Here is a 16,821-nt window from a genome sequence, read left to right on the forward strand (position 1 = left end):
TGTGTAATTTCTGGGTACCGGGGTGTGTGGCAGCATGCGTGCAGGGTGCACGTTTGGATACTGCCACTCACATTTCTGGGCTCCACATAAACGTTTCCCTCAGCCTCCCCTTTGCCACCCCACCCCCAACACAAGGGGAAAACTGTAGCAGAGTAAAGGGTGGGACTTGGCCAGGACCAGCTGGAAAGTCGAGAAAAGATCCCTTGCCCAGTGCCACAAGGCAGCTCAGGCTGTTTAGGGCAGCTTCCCGGGGACACGCTCAGGGGCAAGTGTGGTGAAAGCAGCTGCTTCAGGAACAGAGGGTGTGGGGCTGATTTCCTCCCGCCCCTCCTTTTGGATAGTCTGGGATTATACAGTGGCTCTGGAATGATCAAGTGTCTGTGGCTGAACCAGAGATCTGAGGGCAGGGGTACAGAAATGGTCCCAAAACATTCCTGCGGAAGAGTCGTAAAAACAAACGCATGTGTCCTGGGGGCTGAGCATATTGCCATCTTGGAATCTGAGGGAGAAGTGCTTTCTAGAAGGAACCTGAAAGGTGGGGGAGACTAAGAATATGGATCCTGGGAATAAGCTTCCTTAGAGCTTGCAAGGGTAGCTCCCTTCCCCACTGGGTCCACTCCTCGACTTGGGCAGCGTTTCAGCATTTAGAGCAGCAAGCCTCCAATGCCGTAACGTCGGGTATGTCCTCCTTTGTAGCAGGCACCTGGGACAGCTTTTCAGAGAGGAGTCCCATGAGTACCAATAGCTTTCATGCTGTGTTGGTGACTCATCCTCAGGCCCAGCGGCCAAGCTACAGGGTTTGTCACCTAAGAATGGGACATGGGTTGGTAGTTCTTCAGGGGAGTAGTTGTAGCAACACATTAGAGGGAAAGACTGCTGCTGCTTATACGAAGTTACAGAATTCCTTAAGGGTCGTGAAAGATCTTTTAGTCTAATCCTTTTTACACTGTCTGGTCAAGGAAACAGCCCCAGAGAAATGGAAAGATACCTCCAAGGTCGCATTGCTTTTAGTGGAAGAGGTGGGACTGAAACCCAGATCTCTGGGCTCCCGAAGCAAATGGGCCTTCCTTACTCAGGCTCTTCTGAGCCTTCAAGAACCTTTTTCTTTCCTGGCTGATACGCAATGGAAATGGGACGACCTCCCTACAGACAATGATGTGTACTCTGCTTAGAGGTGCTCAGTCTCCTTCAGGACTGGCTGTACTGGCCTCCCGGGTCTGACTAGAATTCTGACCACAGGCGCCCCACAGCTGGCCCGAGGGCCACATGTGCTCACTAAGGAGTTCGAGTCTCAGGACTGCACAGAACAGCTTCCGATCCTGAGGTTCAACGGCAGATGGCTGCCAGAGACAGGGTGACGTAGATAAGGCAGGGTGTTCACAAAGGGAAGGGTAGCTTGGCCTTCTCCCAACCTCAGCCTTGGAAGCTTGGCTGAGTAGAGGAGTGACAGAGGTCTTAAAGCACCTATCAGAGTAAGTTCTCCATAGTGGAATGCCTTCTGCCTATTTGGCTCAACAATGAGACCAGGGGTGGGGGGAGAGGGGCACCGGGGTGGGGGGGAGCTCCTTAACTCCTCTCCTCCACAATACCCACCCCACCCAAGCTCTGTAAGTGCCATGCTGTGGCTGCTACTCCCATCATCTCCTCTAGGCCTTTGTCACTCCTTGGTCTTATGCCGCATCTTATTATCAGAGAAGGGAGAGCAGACAGGATAGTTTGTAAGGCCTGGAGACATTAGCTTTCTTGTGGCTGTTTAACAGGTATTGAGGCCAGTGGCTTGCTGGGTGCTGGGTAGAACAATGTCGTAGAGTCCCTGGTCAAATGATCCCCATTGGTGGCGGGGAAGAGGTCCAGAGTCCATGCTACTCGCGGTGGAGAGCTTTGGTTTCCTTCTGTGGAGATGGACAGTGGCTAGGAGAGGGCTAAGGGGAACTTACACAGCCCACACAGCCTAGGCGATACTACCTCAGGGGTCCAGAGCCCACAATTAAGGCCCCAACATTTTACTGCAACAAAGCAGCAGGGGATTAAAATTAGAGAAAAAGAAAAAGAGAGAGAGAGAGAGAAAGAGAGAGAACATTTATATCCAAACATATGTCTGATTTTATCTCCTCTGCTGGCACTCAGCACTCCATGCCATCGGCTAATGCAGGCACTGTTCACGCCATTTCTAAATCCTGCCTCAGCTAAACGGCAGGGCAGCTTTTGGCCCAAAAGCACCTCTCCTGGTCTCTATCATTCAGAAAGCACCCATTACCCCTGAGGGGGTTAGAATGGTTCGTGCTGTAGATTAAGGTTGTTTTCATCTTTGCTTTAAATTAAAATGAAGTAAGCTGCTTCTTGGAGCAGGGGATAAATGCTTCAGGGACCAGATCAGTGAAACATACATATTTGCAAAGCAACACAGCACAGTGCTTACAAGCACAGACTTTGGATCTGGTATTCCTGGGTTGAATCTCAGCTCCATCGCTTCCTACCCGTGTGACTTGGGACAAATACTCTGCTTATTCATATGTAAAATGGACATCATAGTATCTACACTTCACTACTTCATAGGTTGTTGTGAGAATTGTAATTATACAAATAAAATCACATTCAGAATGGTAACTTAGTGCTGTATTGTTGGTAGTTATTTGATGATAAACATAAGGATATAGACCAACTGACCAGCCCTCCTCAATCACCACCTCTATTCTAGAACCTCATCTGTTCCCAGAGAGAGAACGTGCTTATGGAGCTATTCCGGAAAGGAAGGATGCTTATCGAGAAGTCAGGGACAGTGGGACAGCACTATCTCTATAAGCACAGACCCAGTAGGAAAGATGGTTTGTCCTTTCTCCCCAGGAAACAGCGCTTTGTGCTCTGTTCCCTAATCCAGCTCTCTAGCTGGCCCAAGGCACTGTTTTTAGTCCAGGACTAGATTACCTTTTCTTGCAGTAAGCTGGGAAGAAAGGAAAGGTGTGTTCTTGATGATGCACAAGCTGAGGGCTGGCCAGGAAACATTTATCTCAGAAACCTTGGTCCTTTACTGAGAGGATAAACTTCCTAGAGTCTTTTCCACCTCTCCCTGTTTCATGGTCAGGATACCTTATGAAGGGCAGAGGAGGGCCGAGGCACTAGGAGGGAGAAGGCAGCAGAGAGAGGAGCTATTGGGGCTTCAGAACAGAATTAGAAGGCTTGGAGAAAGTACAGACAGGAAAAGAAAAAAAAGCACCATAACCTGAGCAAGTGAGAACAGAACAGAGCTCTATGGCAGCTACACAGGCTAAGGGTCTGCAATGCAGTTAAGGAGGAAAGCCAGGGAGATTCCTGTCCTAGCTAGCAAGAGGCTGGCTGGACCCCAGATGGGGGAGGACTGTTAAGTGTGAAATTCATGGCATGGAACAGAGAAGAAATGCAGGGAGATCAACTCTCCAAGAGAAGCCTAAGAGAGAATACATTTTGATTTCCTAATGAGTGGCTAGAATTAGAGTTTAGGATGATCACAGGTTTTATCCTCTGGTACATGCCAGCTCTGCTGTCAGTACTTGGGCCAAACCACCTACCCACAACAGTCCTGTTCTCTATCCTGCAGGCTGTCCCCTGCTTGGGGGAAGCAAGCCAGCCCTTAGGCCTGTAATCTAATCCTGACCCTGACAGCCTCAATAAGGGGTCTGCTCTGAATCTAGTCCCTCTCTTCTCTTCACAGAAGAGGTTGGTGCAAGTCACTGTTTATCCACAAAAGGAGTATTACTCCAGAGGGAGGGTATTATATAAATTGTGTTTTCCCATAAAAATGGTGATGACTGTGAGTTCAGTGCACATGGACCCTGGCAGTGAGTCAGAGAGATTAGGCCAAGGCCTGTGGGGGATATCCCTGGGAGCAACTCTCTTGTCAAAGAGTGTTAGCATTTGAGAAGACAGTGTCTTCCTTAACTTATCCCGTGAAGATTTTTGACCCTGCAGTAGGGAACCATTGAGCTGGGAGGCTGCTCTAACGCCCAGTGTGGGGCTAGATGGAGTGAAGTAGTACTGAGGTACCTTCATGGTCATTCATTGTGTACCCAGGAATAGTACTAGAACAATTATGAAAGTTCTGATCACTAAATCACAAAGGAACAGTCACTAATCCACTCGCTTCTTTAATACCCATCCACCTTATAATCCCACTAATAAGTAGTGCCCTCGAGTAACTGTTCTATTGGGGGTGTCCCTCCATAATCCCCATCTGAGTACAATCATCTGCCACGACAGGACCTAGGACATTTTTACAAGATCCTTCCATTCTAGAAGACTGATGACTCTTCTTCCAATAGTTCTCATGTGGTTTCCTCTTCCAAGGCAAGTCCTTCATCTAGTCTCTTAAAATTCCTTTAAGATCTCACCTCTGGTTTCCCTATGTCTGCGCTGGTACTGGTTTAGTCACTAGATAAGTCACTCTACCTGCTCAATGAGTCAGCAAGGATGACTGAGAAGAGCTTTCACATAGTAACTGTTCTCTGTGCAAAGTTTGGTTTCCGGGCCTCCGGCTACTTCTTCCTAGAGTCTTAAAGGCCCTGGTTTCTTCCCTTCACCTACCTACTCATCCGGGTTTGTTAAGACCAATCAGACAGCTTCTCCCACTCAGATTCCGCCCTGTAAATGAACTGAGTGAGTTACAGGCAGCTCTCCAGAGGCGGGTCCCGGCACAGAGAGTACAGCAGCGTTTGCAGGAATGCTCAGTGCGTCCCTTACAAAAGGCCCAGCACAGGCCCTGAAATGGAGCTGAGGCCTCATATACTAACAGCCGGTTCCTGCAGCCTACCGGCTGCAGTGGTTACAAGTTCTAATCTATTACCATTGCAAGAAGACTTAATTTCTGGACTTAAAGGAAGTCGGATAATACTTTATCCTATTAGCTTTGCCTGTGTGAATTGACAATGGCTTCCTTCTGACATGACAGCATATTCTTCCAATTCATCTCTTTAAGGGGATGAATTGGGATGAATTGGGAAAGTCTGGAGTAAGAAAGGAGGGAGGGCCAAGAAAGACACTGCTAAAGGAAGCAGGGAAAGAGAAGAAAAAGTTTTAATTAGAAACGGGGAGGGAAGCTTGGAGATACCTGGCCAGACTGAGAGATCTCAAAGCATGTTTGCGTTTCACTTCGTTACTCTGGTGAGGGAAGTGACTGCACCTCCTGGGTGTACCATGTGCATGTGTGTCAGAAGGTTCTGAAGCCATAGACAAGTACGAAAACAAGCAGAGTGGGGACCTGGCCTAAGCCATGCCTTTCTTATTCCAGCCTGCTGGGCCTGCAGGGTAGCTTTCCCTTTCTTTAGCCCCCTCTGCCACCTTCCTGTCTGAAGCCCACATCTGCTCTGACCAGTGCTATCATGCCAGCGGAGGCCACCTCCACATCATGGGTGTCTTATCAAGGCTGGTCAACCTTGGGATGGCAAGACACTGAGGACAGAATGATGGTTTATAGCTTCAAAATTCAGGGATGTGGAGACAGAGAGGGAATTTAATTTCCAAGTTAATTCAGAAAACTTATTTACGAGGAAAATGAAGGCCAGAGAGATGTGACTTGCTCAGGTGTCACATAGCTGGTGATGCAGAGACCAGATCTCTGGGCTTTGGGTTCTCAACCCAGCAGTACTACTGAACACCATCAGGGCCATGGTGAATGACAAATCCAGGGGGCGCCATTTACAGAAACTACAAAGTGATTAGTGTCCCCCAGAGTTTGCAATTTGGTGCAATCCCTTACAGTTTGTTTCCAGGGAGAGGAGGAAGATAAGGGGAAGGCCTTTTACGCCAGTTCTCTGTGCTTAACGCTCTGACATGGTGCCCACTCGTGACTTCATTCACACAACTAGAGCTGAGAAATGAGGCAACTTTTCCTTTCTCTTGCACCACAAATGTTCCAAGGTGTGTGAGTTTTGATGGCAGCCCAAACAGGTAATAAATTAAAAGGAGCATTTGCTGCTTTATGCCGCCTACCCCCCATTCTCCTACAAGAGCAGAGAGCTACAAGGTAAAGAATGTGTATCCCTGTGCAGGGAAGGCATATAGAAGCTGTATCAGGTTAGAGGTCTGTTCAAGGTGAAGATGACCACTAGAGAAGCAGAGAAGTCTGGAGTCCTGCTTCCACGTCTCTCACCTTCCCTGGTACTGTGTAAACAAGGGGACCCTTGCAGGGAAGGCTCAGAGCCCAGGCTGACTCCAAGACCTTCTCTGAAACATGGTCTAGGAAGCTAGTAACTGTCTCCTCTTCCCAACCACCTCAACAAATCCTCTCTTGGGAAATGGAGTGGTCCTGGCTATAATTTTATCACATACATTTAATTAGAATCTGTCTCCTTCATGATGGTTTCAAGCCAAGTCCCTGCAGAAACATTCTAAAAGAACAGCCGCTTTCAACCAAGGATCTTTTAACCAAGTTAATTTAGCAGAAATTTGCCATCTTGGATGGGATAGCATTACCTCTCTTTTTTACTTCAAAGCTGGGAAGAGAAGGGAGGTGGAGAATGCAGAGAAATAAAGAGGAGGGCGGGGGCTTCCAGCAAATGAGTTTTCATCTATTAAGGAGTGGTAATTTCTGCTAGCTCCCCTAGAGACTGGTCCCCTCCAATAATGGCCTGACTCTAATGATTCCCACTCCTAAGCAACAGCCTGTGTTCTGCTGGTGTTGAGACAAACTGTGCCAGAGAAATTCCCTTTCTCTCGGAGGTGCTGCTGTTGTTACACAGGAGAGATTAGCCAGCCAGGAAGACGTGCTCTTGGTGGGGGCGAGGATAAGGAGAAAGAATGCTCTTCTCCAGTGGGCACGGCATTGCTGACCTAGGATATAAAAGGCTGAGCGGGAGGCTAGAGGTTAGTGAGAAGATGAAATGGGCAGGCACTCTGACAAGAGAAAGTGGAAGCTTAGGTGCCTCCTGAGGAGTGAGGAACTCCACACGAGACAAGCACTGGCTGGCTGGGAGGCAGGGGGAAGGCTCCGGGGTGTGGACTATGGGTATGGGTTGAGCTCGGATGCAGTGGACAAGAACTGATGGGCATCTGAGATGGGAACATGGTGATCGGTTCACTGGAATCAATTTCGGACCCCTAAATGTGGGTCTTTTCCAGGATAGAAGCACAGGAATGTGGGTCACCACTGAAATGGGGGTGACAGTTGCGACTAAGGCTGCGGTGTCCGCTGAAGGGCTGGGGTCCTCCCATTCCACCCTCTCCCTTCAACACTGAGATCAGTGTAGAAGCTCATTCTGTGGCTCTGGTTTTTGCTGAGGCTGCTGCCAGCAGGTCTTGAGTAGGGGTGGGGGGAGCCCCCTTATTTTGCCCCTGGTGGCTTCCTTGTGATAGAGACAGAATGCTTCCAGAGGCTGCCTTGCCAGATGTGCCAGCAGGCGGCCCGGCCAGAGAGCCTGCAGCACAGACAGACGCCCTGTGCCGGATTCAGGACGGCGAGGCCCTTTATGGTACCGTGGCTCGGCTCTGGGGCAGGGCCAGAGCGGCAGGGTAACGCTCCTCAGCCAGATTCATCTCCCCCCAAACCTCTGCAAATATGTGGGCCATGGAGGGAGGCAAATTTAATTAAATTACTATGTCATGGGCTGCCCTTCCTAAGCAAGGGCTAAACACAGGCTCACGCTGACATGCAGACCCATCTGTGGACACAGAGCATGCGTTGCTTTGTGCCCGGGCCACCAGCAGCTGGACGGGGTTGGCAGTGCACGGTGGTGGCCCCTCTGCCGCAGCCAGGCCGTGTCAACAACAATCCAGCCCGGGCCCCATCCGGCTCTGATGACCTTTTCCTTTCTACTTAAAAGATGACTGAGCGGCACTCCCCCTTCCGACATTAGTTCATTTCTCCTCAAATGCCTCTCCCGCTGACACCCAGGCCTTTCCCGTCAGGCGGCGCCCTGTGCGGAGCTGGGGAAGGAGGAGTGAAGCCACAGAGAGGTGTGATTCAGAGGAGAGCAAGGGCAGGGTTTGTTGAGCTTGGCAGGAGATGGAGGGGTCTCCCTGGTGATTCTCCTGAGTGCTGCTTCAGCAGCCACCCGCCAGCAGGGCCGTGGAGCACAGGGAGCTGCGTTCAGGGGCTGGAGGAGAGCTGCACAGCTGTCTTTCCCCCGTCCCTGCACGGATGCCATGGTCGATGCAGAGCCTGATGGTCACACGGAGGCAAGAAGTTCAGCAGCAACTTGAACCACTTAATATGTGGAAATCAACACACGAACGCTACCTGTGCTGTACACATCCACCCCACAAAGCGATTCCGTGTCGTTTCTGGTCTGGAAGGGAGGCCTCGCTACTCTGGTTTACAAAGTACGACAAGGGTAAAGACTTTGCCCTGAGTAGTGCTGCTGCCAGACCTCGGGCTTCCCTCTGCTGGCAAGAAATGGCCTGAGGCGGTACCAGGTGTGAAGTGGAGAGAAGGAGCCACTAAGAGCCAGCTAATGGGGTTGTCCATTTGGAAGTAAGACCCCAGAAATGTGGGGTGCCTGGGTGGTTCAGTGGGTTAAGCCTCTGCCTTCAGCTCAGGTCATGATCTCAGTATCCTGGGATCAAGCCCCACATCAGGCTCCCTGCTCCAGCTCACCCTACCCCTACTTGTGCTCTGCCTACTTGTGATCTCTCTCTCTGTCCAATAAATAAATAAAATCTTAAAAAAGAAACAAAAAAAAAAGACCCCAGAAATGTGAGCTGGGGAATCCTTCCCCACTTGTCCCCTGAGAGTACAGAGCCACTCTCATGCCTAAAATTTTAGCGAATGTAACACCTGGAGCCGGAGACAACAGGAAACATCTGGGCACTGAGCAGTTATTCTCACGCACCCTCTCAGGTCCGGGCATCCTGGCACTGAACAGAGGCCCCCCACCCCCCGCTCCCCCGGGGTGATGCGAGCAGCATGGGCAGCTCTGGGAGCCGAGGCAGGCTTAAAGGCAGGCAGGGGCACGGTGAGTCCAGAGGGCAGAAGACGGCGGGGGCGGGGGGGGGCGGGCGGGCAGAGCCTCCCACTCCCAATCTCCAAGCCTCTGAAGGTGCTCTTAGGGGCCTGCAGGATGGGGAAGGTGGCTCCCTGCTGGAGCTCTTCTGTCCTGACCTGTGCCAAGAAGTTCCAGGGCTGTTCTCTTTGTGTAATTGGGGATGGGTTTGGCAGTGGATCCACCACAGGTTTCTGGCTACAAATCTAATGGTTACTCTGAGAGTTATGGCAAATCCTGTCAGTTTGGGTCCTTGGGACCCAACTCAAGAAACTGGACTGTGCCCATGAGTCACTCTCAGCCCAGCAGTTTTAACTGACTAGAATTTATGGATCAAAATCAAAAGCAGGCAGGTCATTAAAGTGTCGTCAAAGAAAAAAAAAATGTTGTCAAAAGAGAAGACAATGATTCCAAAAGAGTATGTTTTCTAATTAAGAGGTTAAGCAATAATTGTAGCAGGAAGAGATAGCAAGGTATAATGCTATAAGGCAGCCCAGGAGGTCAGGGCCAGTCGTGAAGAACAGGAAATTGACCAGCTTGGTGACCTTGATCATGTGGCTTCAGAGAAACAAAAAGGTTCCTTGGTACTGGGCTATGCCCAAGGATCTTTCTTCCTTACATGCCCAGTGGGACAGAAGAGAGTAGACCCCATGCCTAGGCTGTAGGAGCCATGACATCTGTAGTGGAGTAAGGTCCCCCTTAATTCCATTCCACCCAAGTGGCTCCATGCTCACTGGGACAGAGGGCACTCACCAAATGCCCGGCCTCGAACTATGGAGATAAAAGCAGGTAACTCTTCAGGTAGTCCCTGTCGTCTTTAGTCAGTGTGTTACTGGTCCTTGGGTGCCAACTGAGACATTTTATCATGATAAAGGATTAAAAATATCCTTACACTGAAGAAGAAAACACCCCAGGGACTAACAGAGCTCAGTCTCCATATTACCCTATGGAAAGGTTGGCTCTGGGGGCTTATGTTCCTGTTTAAGCAGCCTAGGATTGGGATAGTTTTCTTCATCAAGAAAAAAGCCTTGAAATAATGTGCATAACAGCAAAGGAAGCCTCAGGATGAATCATGTGAATATTAGTACTGCTGAACCTATGGCATTCCAAAGCTGCTGGGGTCCCCAAGGTTTACAGATGACCCAGATGAGCTGGTATATTCGCTGTGGGTGCTGTCCCTAACCACACAGGTGTGGGAGACTGCTGCCATAGCACTCCCTCCCCGGTGCCGGCTGTTGCTAGAGTGTATGGCTGTGGGTCTGTCTGAGACAGCTGAGGACGGGACACCCTGATTCCGGTGTCTTGTCCACAGCTCAGCAGTGAGTGCCATAGGAAAAAGCAGAGTGAGGCCCTAGGGCTACTGCAGCCAATCTTTCTCACGTACAAGGTCACCCACGACCCCTCTCGCATTTGTTACCTGTCACTTCATTTCTCTTGCAGAGGGACAAGGGGAAGGGAAAAGAATTGATTACAGTGGTGTATTACAGGGCACTACCCTTCAGCACCTTGAACTGGACTGAGGAACTGAGCGGCGGTGCACTGAGAGGTTGTCAAATCTGCATTTAAGGGAGGAAAGGGTAGGAAGAGAAGGAAAGGTGATTTCTGGTACCTGCTCTCTCCTCTCGCTCTCAGCTCCCAGTAATACTTAGGAAGTGGAGTGGGTGGAACTGAGCATATTTGCAAAAACAGATTAGCTCTGATGCAGCCTGAAAAGTATTTTCAACACAACATGAACTCAGACCCTCCTGTACCCTTGTCCTATGTGCTTCAGATAAAATTGCTGTCATGTTTCCTAGGTTAATATGCCAGAGCATGACCAAAGAGTGGTCTTCCTCTTGGCCGCAGGTTGACCAGCGGGCAAGGGCTGGCTCAGCCCCTTCATCTAGGGGAAAGCAGGGCAGAAGAGGGATGGGAGTGGCAGACGTCGCTGGATAAGGCTGTGGCCATCTGCACTACTGTGAATCAAGGTTGGCTCAGACAGAAGGCGCGAGGGAGGAGGTGCAGCTGCTGATGGCTCAGACAGCTTGGACCTGTCCAGGCAAACAAGCCGCTCAAGTGCAAGGACAGCCAGCCGAGTAGGCAGAGCACGAATAAGGACTTAAAGCTTGAAATATCTGACAAAATATGGAGGGAGGGTAGGAAGCTGTCTGGGATTTCAACTGGTGTCTGGTCTTGCTTCTCACGGCTAAGGCAGACTCTTCTGCTACCGAAGGACGGGATGTGATATTTGGAAGCCAATGGGCAAGCTATTGTTTGGGCTAAAATCACAGAAGTAATATTCCTCTTAAATTGCAAAGATAGTTCTGGACTGTTCTCCCTCACTAATGCCCTCTAAAACAAAATCAAACCATTGTCCCCAGATCATCTCTCTCTGCTTTAGTCACCTGCCCAAGGTTAAGAGCAGTGGGCCGTGTGAGAGAGTGTGTGTGTGGGGGACACAACCACATGGCATCACCAATCGCACAGTCTGGGAAGGGTGTCTCAGAACTAGCCAAGGAAGGTGACGTGGGGTGTGCAGGAGAGGCAAGTACATGCTCTCCTCTTCCACCTTCCAGGGCAGTGGTGGTGGGGAGGGCAAGGCCAGTGGTGGAAGGTTCAAGTGCTATTATAGCTCCTTCTAGTGAAGACTCTGAGACAATGGTTCTTGGTCCCAAGTATATGTTGCCAGCAGTGGGAAGCCGTTAGAAAATACCAATGTTCAGACTCTAGATGAAATATGGCGGTATCTCTAGGGGTGGTGACAGGATTTCAGTATTTTAAAAATGTAGCCAGGTGATTCAAGGGCAGGTTCAGGGTTAGAACCTCTGTTTTCAAGTCTAGAGGGAGCAGGGAAAGACTCAGGGGTCATGCTGGTTTCTGACAGGGAGGACAGTCCTGTCACTAACAACAGAAGTGCTTCTTGTACCTGGTTCTGCTTTAGCTGAGCGAGTGTCCCTGAGGGTTCACTGAGCTCCAGGAGGGGTCCCTTCCGGGAGATCTGGCCAAGTATCAATTGACTGACTGCCCTGGAAAAAAAAACAAAGGGAAACCCTCCTACAAACATGTCACCCTCCTCAGAGCCCCAGGTGAGGAGGGGGAGAGGACAGACTGCTCAGAGGCCCATGAATATCAAAGGGGAGACACCAAAGCACAGGGAGACCACCATTTATTCCAAAGAGGTGGAAAGAGAACCAAATAGCATGTTTCTCTCTAGCCATTACCAGCTAGAAACCCTTCCTCATCCCACAGGCTGCTGCTCTACAAGCTAACTCAGGCAAGGGGGGCACAGTTCAGGCCCATAAGCCCAAATGAATGAGAAACTACTTTTTAAAATGCCAGGTTTCTGACCCTTAGCCTAGTGGCATTCCCTGCCACAACCCTGCTTCGGCTCACTTCCTCATCTATATGCCTGTTTAGAGCATGTGACTGGCACAGTGCCAGGGGCCGGGGAACAATGGAGATGAAAGACTTGGTTCTTGCCCTTGAGGAGTTCCTACAGTGGGGAAAACAGCAAGATGGATAGCCTAAGGGTGGCAAGAGGGGAGAGATGTACTAGGCAGCAGAAGAGAGTCAGGAAAGCTTCTGTCTCCTCCCATTCGAACAGTTCAGTGAAGGCCACAAAGCCCTGAGTTTCCCATTTTAGTGACTCTGAGGCTACTTGTTCCTCTGAGCGGGCAGAGGAAGAAACAGCCCATCTGAATTCTGGATGTAGGCACCGGACAGTGGTAGGACCCATAGTGATTCAGAACCGGGGAAAGATGGATGCCCTGGGCCTTCCTACAGAGGGGCAGGGGTGACTTCTACACCTTTCTCAAGCTGGCATTTGCTCAAAGGACTGCTCTAAGTTTTCCCCAGGGAGTGGGAAGGACACCCATGCACTCAGTAAATTCTATTGGTAGCAAAGCTCTGGGCTGGTGAGTGACCTCGGGCAGTTTGTAGCTTTCCCTCTGCTTCAGCTTCCCTTAGCAACACACCGACTTGCTGAAAGGTACGCATCACAAAGCCTACTGAAGGAAGAGGAGATATTTTGCTCATGAGTGGAGAGGTGTTAAGTCAGGGTCCCAAGCCAGGCTGTGGTATTTAAATGTAGCATGGGGGGTGCCTGGGTGGCTCAGTCTCTGCCTTCGGCTCAGGTCATGATCTCAGGGTCCTGGGATCGAGCCTCACATCAGGCTCTCTGCTCAGCAGGGGCCTGCTCCCCCCGCCCCCCGCCTGCCTCTCTGCCTACTTGTGATCTCTGTCTGTCAAATAAATAAATAAAATCTTTAAAAATATTTTTAAAAAATGTAGCATGGAAGCTTCCAGCCAGAACTCCAGAGTACCCTTTAGTTGGGTTGCAGCAAGCTTCTGTTTATCCCACCTGCTGAGCAGCCACAGCAAAACAGTGCTTGGGAGTTGAGGCAGGTGCTGAGGACCCAGAAGAGCCCTGACACACTTGCACAGAGAACCGAGAGCATGTGGACTCCTGGGAAGGACAGGGAGGTGCAATTTCAGCCCCCTATCCCCCCACTGTGGCTTCAGCAAAATCCCACTAGGTAAAGTGCTGAACACTGAGGGAGTCAGGATGCTCCTGTGCAGGTGTCACCATGCAGTGGTCTTTACTGGCACTGGCGTGGCAAGAGAGGTCCTTATGGTGGTATGCAGGAGTGCTGGCAAGTGATAAGGCAGGTGAAGCCCAAAGCACGAAAGCTTTTGGGGCTGGGTGATACTGAGGTCACTCAGACCAGACAAAGCTGCCTCACTGTCCACTCTGAATTCTGATTCTAGGTGTCATTTGTTCTTTGTGCCCACATTGTTCTTCACCGCCTCAAGAGCTGAGGGTCCAGATTACTTACGGGAACTTATCCTGAAAGGTCACTCTTAGGTTACACAAAGCCCCAATTAGAACTGATCTAGGGTGCGGGGATCCAAATTTAATCTTCTAAACCACCGGTTCTTCACCTTAGCTGAACACTGGAATCCCCTGGAGAGATTCTAAGTTTTTTTAAAAACATTTTTTATTACTAAGAAAACTTTTGAGAAAAATTCGAAAACACTGTAACCAGAGAATAGTAATGAACTCCCATATACTGACCATCCAGAATGAGTAATTTTCAAAACAGGTCTGCTCCAGCTAGCCCCCTTTCTCTTTGCTGATATATTTTAAGGCATGTCCCAGACATGATGTCACCCCACCTTTCTATACTCCAGTATGCATCTCTAAAAAACACAGCCATTTTCTTACATAACCACAATGCCATTATCACACTGAATACAACCAACAAACTATTCCTTGATATCACCTCATATGCCTAGGGAACATCAAAAGCTGGTGCCTGATGAAAACAGAATCTTCGAAGGGAGACCCAGGTATGAGTATCTGTCCTAAACCCCCCACGCTCTGTGATTCCAGTGTGCGGGGTTGAGAACCACTGCTCCATCCACCCGGGATCCTGCTATTGGGGGTCTAAATGCGAGCTCCGTGAATATCCTTTCGCCCCCGATCACATGGTACACAACAAAAACAGCCAAGGAAAAGGTGGCAAGTCACAGAACAGGATAGAAAGAAGGAAACAAGGGGTGCCTGGGAGGCTCAGTCGGTTAAGTGTCATATTCTTGATTTCGGCTCAAGTCCTGATCTCAAGGTCCTGAGACTGAGCCCCGAGTTGGGCTCCGTGCCGGGGGCAGAGCCTGCTTAAGATTCTCGCTCTCCCTCTGTCCCTGCCCCCTCCCTCTCTGGGGGGCGGGAAGAGAAGGAAAACAAAAGCATTAAGTTTGCAAGGTACAAGAATAGGATCCACTGAATCACGCAAAGAGCTGAGGCCCGCTCCCTCAATCCCCTAGAGCCACCAAAGGTCTGAGAGGTCTGAAGAGTTGTCCCCAGCTGCCCAGTGTGCTTGGAGGGCCCTCAGCACCTCACATCAGGCCAGCCAGTGCTGTGCCTCCTCTGCTTCCAGCTCTTCTCCCTTCTGTACGCGCTGCCTCTTTGGCCTCATAGCCCAGCAAACTCAAGAGCTGTGGCACCCGGGCTCAGACAGGATTAATCTGGCCCGAGCTGAGGGCTGTGCCCAAGCTTCTTGGGCGTTGGCACTAGGGTTTGGGACTACAGCCTTCTGTTTTAACTATTTATAGTATTTCAAAACTCACTAAACAGAACATGCAGCAGATACAACGAGGCTTAAGCACTGCAGCTAAGACCGCCTTGACTGATGGCGCCTGCTCACGGCCCATCGGCTAGAGACACGGCAGGCCCCTCGTGAGTTGCGCAGAGCTGGCAGCTCCCCAGGGGCTCTGGGTGGGTGGGGACAACCCCTGGAGCAGTGACCAGTGACTGCTGGGTAGAGGAAAGCTGGCACACAGCCAGCCGGCCAAGAGGGGTGACCCCTCTTGCTTTATGGCCCCAGTGCCCAAGCCAAGACACCTCTTGCCTTCTTTCCACTGCCGCCTCTGAGGGTGCCTCACAGTCACTGCAGGCTGTCCAGGACTCCTCAAGGTCCACGTGAGTGTGAGGAGCACCAGCGGGGATCACACCGCCCAATCTGGCTCTGGGTGTGTCCATGCTGTCGGTCCACTTCCCAGCTTGAGCGGGTGCTAACTAGACACAGGTGGGGGTCTGGGTGGACTCAGGGGAGGGGGGCTTGAAAGGCAGGCCTGACAGCTGAAGGGGGAGACTGAGTGAGGCACAGGACCTCATGGCAACTAGGGTGTCTGTCTCTGGATCTCTCTGCTAGGTCCTCTCGGGCCTAGAGGTCATTAATCTAGCACACTCATTCTTATGTGGGAAGATGAAGCCTCGGGAAGGTTAAGTGATTTTTTTTTATCAAGGTCACAGATTCAGTAAATAGAGGAGCCAGGACTTACACATGGGATTTTTTATTATAAGTACAGTGTTTTGTTCTACTATACTATGTCATCACAATGAACGGATCCATTCTAAGCATTCGACGAGTGTTTAAAGGGCTACTGGAAAAGGTATTTTCAGTTTAGGTGCCCAAGGGACCAAGGAATGTCAGGTCAGAGTGCCCTGGATGACCTGGAATTTTACAATCCCAGCTCCGCAGAATTCAAGGGTCAGACTCAGCACCTGATGAGACGTTCAGTGGGGGAGCCCCACAGATCTATGATCTTCATTTAGCCAAAGATCCACAGCCATTCCCTTCTTTTCTGCCTGGGGGAGTGGGAAACGCCTGGTGTTAGCCTGACTGGGGGATGGAGAAAAGGGGGCAAGGATAAGGCCACAGCTGTCTGGTTTGATGCAGACATTGACCTTTCTCATTTCTTGGCATTGTTATGACCCTTATGAAAGAATCTGGAAGCTTAAGTCAAAAGCATGGGAGGACTGGGTCAAACAAAGAAAAAAAAAACATAAAATATTCAGAGGTATGGGGGAAGGTGCACAGTGGTTTAGGAAGAAGAGTGCAATGCAAGTTGAACGTTTCTGGAGTGTTTACTGTAGGTGAAGACTGTCTAGAGTCCTGTGTTGTCTAATATGGTAGTCACTAGTCACGTGTGGCTATTAAAATTAAAACGTTATTAAAGATTCTGTGCCTCAGTTGCACTAACCACATTTCAAGGGCTCAATATCCGTATGTGGCTAGTGGTTACCATACTGAACAATGGGGATAAAGAATATTCCATCACTGCAGAAAGTCTGACCGGACAGTGCAGGTAGACTCTGGCTGTCCTCTCGCATTTCTTACTGGCCATAATGAGTTGTTTCTTAGCCCCTTTGGGAAAGAGTTGAACTTGGGGAAGCTAGTCCAGCAAACCTGCTAAACTTAGGAACTCAAAGAAGCTTAGAGCAACCGAGAGCATGAATGCCCCAGAGTACTAGACTCTAACCCCTCTCCCCTCAGTGCCTTGTCTGCTCGTTCACAGCCATTCTGACCTTTGCATATTTTATTTCGTTTCTATT

At 50.1% G+C, this 16,821-nt stretch overlaps 1 protein-coding gene across 1 annotated transcript in view; it reads right to left on the bottom strand.

Annotated features, from left to right (window-relative positions):
- The window catches only part of LOC111152030 (staphylococcal nuclease and tudor domain containing 1), a 413,353-nt gene that overhangs the window by 65,663 nt on the left and 330,869 nt on the right, over nucleotides 1-16,821 (bottom strand). The window lies entirely within an intron of this gene.

Source organism: Enhydra lutris, unplaced genomic scaffold (genome assembly GCF_002288905.1).
Source record: "Enhydra lutris kenyoni isolate GAN:26980312 unplaced genomic scaffold, ASM228890v2 scaffoldscaffold27, whole genome shotgun sequence".
Classification (NCBI taxonomy): domain Eukaryota; kingdom Metazoa; phylum Chordata; class Mammalia; order Carnivora; family Mustelidae; genus Enhydra; species Enhydra lutris.